We start from the raw sequence: 11,145 nt of genomic DNA, 5'->3' as shown, positions 1-11,145 counted from the left end.
TTGAACTCAGCACCTTTGGGTAACTGTAAACTTTGATACAACGTCTAGGACCACTCGGCCATATGTCACTAGGAGAATCAGCAACTATGTCCCAGAGCCTAGCTGGAGTCCGAACACAGTACCCACGTAATAACAATGAAGGGTTGGGTTCGAGACTCCTAACAAACGGCTCCCAAGTTCGATACAAAACACCTTGTTGAAGGCCGGAGGGCAAAACGGCCGAAACGTTGTGACGATAACAACCAAGATGAGGAAGTCAGTCCGACAATCTCAATCAATGAAAACACCTCATCTCAAAAATACAGACAATTACTATGTGTGTGTGTGTTTATATTTTATTTTAAAAAATCGAGCCGTTATCAAGACTCACGGACTAACACACTCTCGCTTGCAGAATTACACCATGTGGTGAAGGGAAAGAAAGAAAAAAGAAAAAAAAACAGGTTCTTCATTGATAAGAATGTATAACATCGAAATATATCCCATATAAGCAAATAAATGTGTTTATCTAAAAAAAAAAAATGCGTTGTCTAAACGTATCCATTTATATAGGTAATTCTTATTTCAATTTTCAATTAATATACAACGCTTCAAGTGCAGTTAAAAAAAAGATTGTCTTTCATTATATATATATATATATATATATATATATATCATAATTTTATGCGAAATACAAAATTTAATCATTGCAACTATGACAGGAAGACCCGTTTAAATGTTCATGATTAAAAGAGGAAAATGAGAGAGAGAGAAAAAATCAATTTAATGGGGAAAGCCAGCTGATCGGTTTCGCCCTCACTTTTCATAAACTTAATAAAAAAGTAGCGCAATTTTTTTTTGTTTTTACGTATCGCCTCCTACTTCACTCGATTTTATTAATAAATTTTGAAAAGGGGAAAAAAAAACATAAAACAAAAAGGAAAAAAGTAAATCCCTCGATCCAGCTTATGAAAAGTGAGGGCGAAACCGGTCAGCTGGCCTCTTCCCATTAAATTTTTTTTCTCTCTCATTTCCCACTTTTAATCATGAGCATCAAAACCGGTCTTTCTTACATGATTGCTATATATATATATATATATATATATATATATATATATATAGCAATCATGTAATCATGTATATATATATATATATATATATATATATATATATATATATATATATATATATATATATGGTAGCTTACTTCAGTCTTGGCATACTATGGATACCCACTTGTAAAAGTGCCTGTGCATGGAATTTTTGTGGCAAGAGTTGCTCAATCTCCAACCACACCTCTCCTGAGTCGGCGTTGTTAAATACCAGTGGCAAGTGGAGATACAGGACGACTGGAAACAATGCCGAGATAAGCAGAGAACACATACAGCGCCTAGAATTCTCAAATGGTCATCCATCTGGTACTAGCCAGGTTCAACATCGCTTAACTTCGATGATCTGACGAGAACCGGTGTTTCAACGTGATTATGCTGTATATATATATATATATATATATATATATATATATATATATATATATATATATATAAGGTCGTTACAAAAGTAAAACCTCCTATTTTTTAGCTCAACGAGTTGAAGAGCTATGAAAACAGAAGTGGTACCATTAAAAAGAGCTCCATAATTTATCTTTCTACGTAGTCGCCATCATTCTCAATGCACTTTCACGAGGAAATCAATGACAGCGTTTGCTTTCTTAGCGTCTCAAACCGTCAATATGTCCAACAGGGATGAAACTGTCAGGCCATGAATAGTTCAGTGATTACAACAACTGCAATTTGCTATCCCGTGTGATCCACACGGGTGGAAAGAAAATAGGAGGAATTACTTATGTTCGTCCCTTTAAGAAATGCATTTCTTATCGTTGAGCACGTTCAGTTGAATTAAAGTCGATCAATTAGCTTGTATGCCCAGATGATCATATAATGATTAGATCACTCTGACAGATGGTAAAAAGCATTTAAAAATAAATATTTAAATTCAACAGTATTTCTCGTAGTTAACGGTAGCCGAATGGATTAGGTCCTTGCAAATGAAGCCAGCGATGACTTCTGTCGCTGGGTTCGAATCTATCGACTGGTGTTAATCGTGACACTCTGCACTGATGATTCCCGAAAGGATGAAATACTAATGTGTATAGGTATTTAATAATTATTATAGTAAATATGTTTATATATATATATATATATATATATATATATATATATATATATATATATATATATATATATACTAGCAAAAGTACCCGTCGTTGACTGGGTTCAAAAACAGCCTACAGAAAATGGACTCTGATTTATGAAAGTATGATAGGTTCTGAAAAGGAAGGGTTGTAAAGAGATAGCTTCGAATTTGGAGGTATCAAAACCAAAGCAAAATATGATGAAAGTAAAAATAAAATAGATAAACCCCATCATTTATTATACCATACATGTTCACACTGAAACACTTATCACAATATTCTGTGGATCTATATTAAAAAACCTTGTTAAACTTTGTGACATATTTACATTCTATGGAGGTCAGGCGCGAATGAACACTCCATAATTTTATTATGCCATATTTCTTCAAACTGAAACATAATTATCAAAGTATACTTATGCAGATAGATATGAAAAGTCTTTAATAAAGTTTGTGCTTATTTCCATTCTATGGAGGCCATGCGCGAACGCAGACCCCACAATTTTATCATACCATCCCTATTTAAATTAAAACATACTTATCAAAGTATTATTATGTATATCTATATCAAAAACACTTGTAAACGTTCTTTTTTAATCTTTTAATTTTTTATTTCCATACTTTGTAGACCAGGCGCGTACGCAGACCCCACAATTTTAATGAATCATCATTATGCCAGATCAAACATATCTATTCCTGTGTCTCGATAATCTTCTATCATTATATGTGATCAGTTTTCTATAATAGTCAACCATATAGGAGCCTATTCGTGACCAGACACACACACAGACGTTCAGCTTTACATTATACTAGCATGGGGGCCCGGCGTTGCCCGGGTGTTTGGAGTTGTATGCTGAGCAAAAAAACAAAAACCAAAAAAAAAAACGGTCAATTTTTTAAAAATTTTACCCCTTGACATTTATTGTTTTGGGCTCAGATCAAGTTATTAAGTTAGATCCATGTCCAAGGAACCTATATCTAAAATTTCAAGTGTTTAGACCCAAAATTGTCGGAGGAGTTTTGTAGAGTTCTCAAAGGTGAAATCGTTGAACTTTGACCCCTTAATCGCCAAATGTTTGGCCGAAAACCGATCACATCGATTTTTCCAAATCGATGTACCCTGCATATCAAATTTCGATTCTGTAGACCTAAAATTTACAGAGTTATTGCGTATGGAAATGTTGACACACAGACACATTCACTTATATATATATATATATATATATATATATATATATATATATATATATATATACGCAAACATAGTTTTAAAAAATAACAGCATTCCTTGGATTAATTAGACCTTTTTTATTTAATTTTTAATAAATATTTTTATTTATTAAAAAAAATTATGCACGTGTTTTGGTCTTCAAGTCGTTAAAAATTTGAATTTTGTATTTTATATCAACAGTGCTTATAAAAAGAAGACTTTTTATAACTTAACACAAATACGCTCGACCGGTGTTTTCTACTATATCGGACATTTTAACACTACGCGTCGCCACCATCTGAAGGAAACGTGCCAAGCATTACCACCAACTATTATAGTATGTTAAAAAAAAAGTAGAAAACACTATTTCCTGATGAGGATTCTGTTATGAATCGAAATATCGAATTTAATTTGGATAAATAAATATGTTTATCGATTGAAATGTGTGCGTGTGTGTGTGTGTGGTAGCTGGCTTTTATTGGCCCTTGTTTGCCATTTTTTTCTTAAAATTCTTGAAGGATGAATTTTCAATAATAAACATTTCGCTCATAACTGTGTTGCAAACGCGAAGCAAAAGTTTTCTCATTTATTCATAAACATGTTAGTATCTAACTCTCTCCCGTGGGGAGGCATTGTAAATAGGTACCTTTCGAATGTGTTCCCTGAAAAAGAAAAGAAAAGAAAGAAACCAATTTCTTTTTCATTTGCAATTTCGAAATAAATCGCACTTTGTTGAAAGTCGACTCCACTAAAGGAAGGACCATTTGAACACAACTGGTATTAACTGGTATTAAAAAAATAAATAAATGAAATAAAAAAAAATTTTTTTTTTAAGTATTAGTATTAGTATTAGTAATAGTAGTAGTAGTAGTAGTAGTAGTAGTAATAATAATGATAATAATAATAATAAACAACAACAAACAAAGTCCTATGGGACATTGACATACAAACTGATAAACCCATCCAAGCAAGGAGATCGGATGTCGTAATAATTAACAAGAAAGAAAAGTCCTTTCAAATCGTAGACTTTGCTGATCCAGCTGACCACCGGGTGAATATCAAAGAAAAGGAGAAACGGAGCAAATACACAGAGCTAGTCAGAGAGCTGAAAGGGATATGGAAGATGAAAAAAAATCAAAATAATGCCTATAATAGTAGAAGCACTAGGAACAATCCCGAAAAACTTTGAAAAAAAGAATGGGAGAAATTGGAATCAAAGGAATAACTGGAAAAATATAACGAACAATAATAATGAAAACAGCTGAAATATTAAGAAAAACCCTTGCGTGTGGAAACTAACACACAAGAGCGACAAATGCGGGCCAGACAAACTGCTGCAAAGGCAAAACATGAAACACTACATGGAACCAAGAACACTGAAGCCGCATATCTATAAGTTCTCTAACCCAACCCCACTCCAAGCCTCCCATTGCCACATCACTGCGCCCCCCCCCTCAAAAAAAAAAAAGAGTGAGACCAAATAACCAAGTAGAGTAAAGGAGGATGGGAAGACCGAGGAGCTGACAAGACTTCCGCCGGATAAATGCAAAGAGAACTGGGACCTTGGGGAGGCTTATTGCCACTCAAATTCCAGTGAAGACCAATAGCCGCGGCCAACGAGAAATCAATGGCAAGCTGCTGTTGCGATGATGCAAATTTATTTGCAAATGCTATCGAAAGAGGTGGAGAGTACTGGAAATCTGGAGAGACCTGTTGTCACTTTGCTTCCAGGAAACAATACAGGCGTTTTCAAGGAGATATTTGATGACCTGTGTGAAAGCCCCTTGTGAGCCTATAATAATAATAATAAGAAGAAGAAGTAGAAGAAGAAGAAGAAATAGAAGAAGAAGAAATAGAAGAAGAAATAGAAGAAGAAGAAGAAGAAGAAGAAGAAGAAATAGAAGAAGAAGAAGAAGAAGACGACTTCCATCCTATCAATAATCATCGCTGCGCTTGGATCAATTCCTGATGATCTCATGAAACAGATAAAGTATTAGTTTTTCGGTTTTCTAATGGGATGATCATCTTTAGTTAACTATTACGCGTAATTATATCCATGCAGATATTCTACATGATTTATACTTGCGTAATATTTGCGTAAAAAGTTATAGTGAACACAAACTTCTTTCTATATATATATTTATGTATGCGTATATATATTTGTTTAGAAAATTTTACCTACCAAGCTCCTCTGTCAGTTTTTGATCTACAGATAAGAAAATTAATATATAGGATATTCGAACCCATGCGAAACTTTATATTTGAGTTTTAGCCGGAGAAAATCGGTGCAAAAGTGTGAAAATTAAAAAATGATATTTACCAGGTGATGGTCGAACGCCGGCATTACGAATATGCATGTGTAACGTATTAGCTATTGGTTTATGTTTGAATATTTAAACTGCAGCAAAACATGTCTTCATAGCTCAGGCATTAACGTCAAAGTGAAAAGTAAATCGTAAGCTAAACGTTTTGATTTCTATTCTCTGTAGTGGCGCATGAGTCATTTTTTTTTTTTTTTTAACTTTTTAAATCATTACTATATATTGGATCCAATATAATATAATAATAAATACGAAATCTGCATCAATCAAAATATCATATTTAAGTATATTTGCCGGGTGACCTGCTAATATATATATATATATATATATATATATATATATATATATATATATATATATATATATATATTGTTGTCGGCAGAACTCGGATACGAGTATACATTTTCCTCATTAGGATTGAGCCATCCCCAGTTACAAAATGTTTCGAGACGCAACTTCGTGTGACACACACTTCAGGTGTGACCATTCGCTGTGACAAACACATGCTTGACAAGCAGGTTCAGGAAAGCATCTTGCAGCAGATTGCCGGTACACCATTACATAGAGTACCGCCCTGTCGCCTGCCAGCTAAGTCATTAACGGGTGTATCTCTCTCAGGGAATTAAACGCGCCCCCAGATACCAACCTAGCCTTCCCAAATGGTCATACATCTCGTTCTGTTCACGCTCATTGTATATGCATAAAAGTGACCTTATCTGTCTGAGGAACAGTCTCTGCCAAACTAGTCTCTCAATTTTTCGTCCACGGACTTGAAACTTGAAATACAGGAGATTTGAACCTGAGGAAAAAATTCGATTTGGTTTTTAGCCAGTAAAATATAACTATTAAGGGGTCAAAATTAGAAAAAAAAGGAAGACCTTGCCACTTGGCTTTCAGGTGGGGCAAGTTTATTGCTTGTCGCCTGAGGCACCCTGACATAGGAATGCCGATGGGGATGCTCCTCCTTTGGGGGAGCTTGCTTGTTTCCCCACTTTCCGACCTTGTGTCACATATTGCTGTGGTGGGCAGCAATCATATATCTACCCTTATTATTCATAAAAAAATATTGCAACATTATATATATATATATACTTATATATAAAACTACTTCATTTAAGCACATAAATAAATATACGAAAGTATTAATTTATGCGTAAACTTTAAGTATTTACGTCAACAGTGCTCAATACGTAGGTAGAGCTAGGTAGTAAGTTATAAAACATATATGCCTGATGAATCCTAGCATGAATAAAACGCGGAATATTCTGTGTAGCTTAATCGCCATATATATCTTATAACTTACTATATATATATATATATATATATATATAGAGAGAGAGAGAGAGAGAGAGAGAGAGAATATGTACGATTTTAGTCGGCATAGTTATCTGCCAGGCTTTGGTTTGGTTATTAGTCATGTAGCCTTAAGCTCTTGTGCATCTGAAGGCCGAACTGGTTGAGTGAAAACACGGAAACTATGACTGTGAGTGTGGGTGGGGCCCATGGCAGAAATGAGAGATGTTGGGAGGTAAATGAAGCACTTTCAAAAACACTATAAATATCTATTTCTTTGCTTCTCATCGGATTGGTTCACTTTTCCGACGAAAAGCCAGGAAAAAAGGCATCGCATACAAAAGTGTGTTCTGCATTTGAACACGGCATGCATTAGTGACTAACATTATGGTTGATTTTATGCATCGAATAAAAGGATAAGTGAACAGGATATTATGAAAATGCCTATGGATGTAATTTTGGAAAAAGGGGTCAGTTAAAAGAGACGGGGGATAGCCATACAGCTATCGGAATGTTTTATTAATTGTGTGTATATATATATATAATTTTGATTAGTGTTTTTGGTGAAAAACCCCACCAGAGTGCTCAATTAAAAGGAAAATCCGAAATATAAGAGCGTATTTATATGTTGTATTTTGTGTACAGAAAGTTGTTAGATGAGACAAGTCATTGGTACCGTCAGTTTCAATCCCGATGATTAGAGCCGTTTAAGATATTCATATCAAGCTCTCTTCAGCCAATACTCATCTCTAGAGGTGACTTGTCTCATCTAACAACTTTCTGTACACAAAATACAATATATATATATATATATATATATATATATATATATATATATGTGTGTGTGTGTGTGTGTGTGTGTGTGTGTGTGTTTTTAAAATATAATTGTGGATAATTATATTATATTTTAAAAACAATATGTATGCCGCTCCCAATGTGGGGGTACCAAGTTGGTTAAAGGGAAAATTATTCCCAACTCGCATTTTGGTAAAAAATGCACTTTCGTAAATATTTGAATTCATTCAAAACGTATTGCAAAAAAAACAAAAAAAAAAACAAATAACACACACACACACACACACACACATATATATATATATATATATATATATATATATATATATATATATATATATTTGTTTACTGTTTTTGGGGGAAAGAATACCAACAAAGTGCTCGATTACAAAGAAAACTTTTTCGATATAAGAGCTTAATATTTATTTATTTAATTGTATATATATATATATATATATATATATATATATATATATATATATATATATATAATAGTAATCTACAAAAACGTGTTCCACGGTTCTACTGATCGTCAGTGTAGCTCGACGGTTCTAGGATTCGAACCTCAGACCATATGTACTATCGACCGTCGTACATATGCTCTGAGGTTCGAATCCTAGAACAAGTCAAGCTACACTGATGTTCATTAAAACCGTGACGTACGTGTGTGTAGATTAATGTTTTATAAGTAAAATAATGAATAAATAATATCTGTTTATTTGCTTGCGTCCCAAAAATATGGGCGATCTTCTATGGAAAAATATTTTCCTAAATCTGCAAAGTTGGAGACGTTAATAACAGTAGTATGTCTTGAAATGACGGAATTATGATTGCATTGATTCTCCTCCGCCATCTTTGTCATTAAGAATTACTCAACACCCGAGATCGTGACTGCATTGATTCTTCGCCGATTTGATTTACTACCGCCATCTTTGTTCAACATAATATCCCAATACTTAACACTCACCATATAGGAATATATATATATATATATATATATAACTTTTTCAACAAGGAGTCGCCACAATCTACCCAGAAACAAATTAAATAAAGATCGAATATATTTTTTTGTACATTATAATGTTAGACTAGACCGTCTAGACGTACACGTTATTATTCGAAACAGTATTGGCATAAGTGAATTAGAAGTATATAATTTAAATGACAAGCATGGGCGGAGACTCCACAATATTATTTGTATAAATAAATTAAAAGTAAAATTATTGATTCAAAAAACTATACGCTGATGCACTATGACAAAAATATCTATAGCAATAGATATTTTTGTCATTCATTTAACACGCCTAGTCACAGAAAAGAATATTTTTATGGTTTCTTGACATTTTGGCTAAGACTAAAGTGTAGTATCTCTTCTTCACAACATCAGTGCCATATGATGCCGGAGGTTTTCATATAATTATCTCCCTTGAAAAAATTCAAAACTACTGTCAAACATACAAACGCTTGTATGTTAAGTAGGTAGAATAATTTGGTATCCTGATCCGAAAAGTTCACTAAGGAAAAATACTGGCACTGATACGGGCTAGAAAGGTAATTTGTATAGAAACAAAACATATACAGAGAGCAACAGTCGTAGCACATAACGCCAAGATAATCTACTGCAAAAGTACACAGGCCACAACAGGAGTCGGTACCTCTTGATCTATGTATACAGTTCAAAATAGTTCATATCTTGTACATGGGTGAGGCCCCACAACATCTGGTTAATTTTATTACCCAATTTTTGAGCTTTTAAATTTTAAAGAGCAGACGCTAAACATAATCCTCTATTTAATCTTTTTAAAAACATTAGACATTGGGTGAAGTTTTTTCCTTTTTTGTTATCAATTGAGATCTCGATTGGCATAGGTGAGAGCAGCTTTCCAGACAGTTCAGTTCCTCAGTCTAACCTAATCTCATAGCATGCATTGGCATAAATACGTAGGAGATGCTGTTAAGTCTGCTGCAAAAAAAGTTGGTCCCTCTAAAGGGTAAAAAAAGTTTTCATATCTGGCAGTATATTATATATCTTTATAAAGCCACCATTTTCTCGTATATAGGGTACTGTTGTCATATCTGAAATAGTGCACCGACCACTAGCCTCGCCTTTCTCGAAAAGGTGTGAAAAAGAGTTTTTAACCTAATATGCACCACACTGTCTGCCAAGTTCCAATCTTGTCACACCACTCTATGTTGCATCCCTGTGTTTCGTATTATTTGTATTCTTCGAACTACTGTTCTCATCTTGACTGTTATTTTCACAATATTTCAAAGTAAACTGCAACCTATTTTAAATGTATTCTAAGAAATTGAACAATTGCATCATGCCTTCTATTGTATTGTTTTAGGCCAATCAGATTGGCCGATTTTATTCTCTGCAAAGCAGGCTTTTTCTATTTTGTGTGTTTGCTTCTCAGTTTCAGCTAAGGACCTGAACCTGGCGAAGGGGCGGAATCCGCTCCAGTCACATCAAGAAGCCGAATTACAAGAAGGATGTTGAAACTCATCCCCGGCAGGAGGCATGGAGCCTCCAATTTCCATCTCTTTGATATAGTTTATCTCATGCCTAAATAATTAGACACATTACCATGAGTCTGCTAGAGACTTTAAAACAATTTATTTTATGCTTAAATAGAGGCACATCTTCATTAAGTCCATTAAAAGACTTTTATTGATATAAATTACCGTACTAACATTCTCATGGAGTTCTGCATTATGCTGTCAGTGCGAATATTGGATCCTTTACAATCAGAAGGTATCTTATCTACCCCTTCTAAGGCTGCAAACTATTATCTTCAAAGACAGAACAAACCTACTTCCAGTTCCTGTTGAAAAATCAAAGACTATTACCTGACGAGGTTGTTAACAGATCTGTTTACAGAAGCAAAAGATTTTTTAGTAACGGAGGATCAATAGAATCTTTGGTCTTTGTTGTAATTATCTTGTTTTGTTCAAATAGCAAAAAACGGTTAGAAAGATTTTTTTCAGTATCTGGGCGAACTCGGGAATCTTCCTATTGAATTTGGGAATCTGCACAGAATTCCGAACAGAACCCTTTATTTAATCCACGCTTTCGTTCTGTCAGCCATGACTAGGTAGAAGTCCGAAGTAATTAAACGTTCAGTATGAGCAACACTGAAAATACAACTGCCAACTAATTCGGACCCTCTCCAGTCATGGCTGATGGGACGAGAGGATGCTACCCTCGTGGATTCTGTTTGAAATTCTTATACAGATTCCAGAAATTGAAAAAAAAAAATACACCTAAAGAAGGTCGGAGATTACATCGACCGAAACTTTGTGAAAATTACACTCAAGATGAGAATAGTAGTTCAAAGAAACTAAATGATATGA

The 11,145-nt window shown here is 34.1% G+C and overlaps 1 pseudogene; it reads right to left on the bottom strand.

Moving 5' to 3' along the window:
• Nucleotides 1-1,357: 1,357 nt before the first annotated feature.
• LOC145270008 (5S ribosomal RNA) lies at nucleotides 1,358-1,474 on the bottom strand (annotated as a pseudogene).
• Between the last annotated feature and the right edge of the window lie 9,671 nt (nucleotides 1,475-11,145).

The sequence above is a fragment of the Euprymna scolopes genome, chromosome 45, assembly GCF_053919585.1.
Source record: "Euprymna scolopes isolate OS-2025 chromosome 45, ASM5391958v1, whole genome shotgun sequence".
In the NCBI taxonomy this organism is placed as follows: domain Eukaryota; kingdom Metazoa; phylum Mollusca; class Cephalopoda; order Sepiida; family Sepiolidae; genus Euprymna; species Euprymna scolopes.
This window is presented reverse-complemented; position numbering and strand designations above follow the sequence as displayed.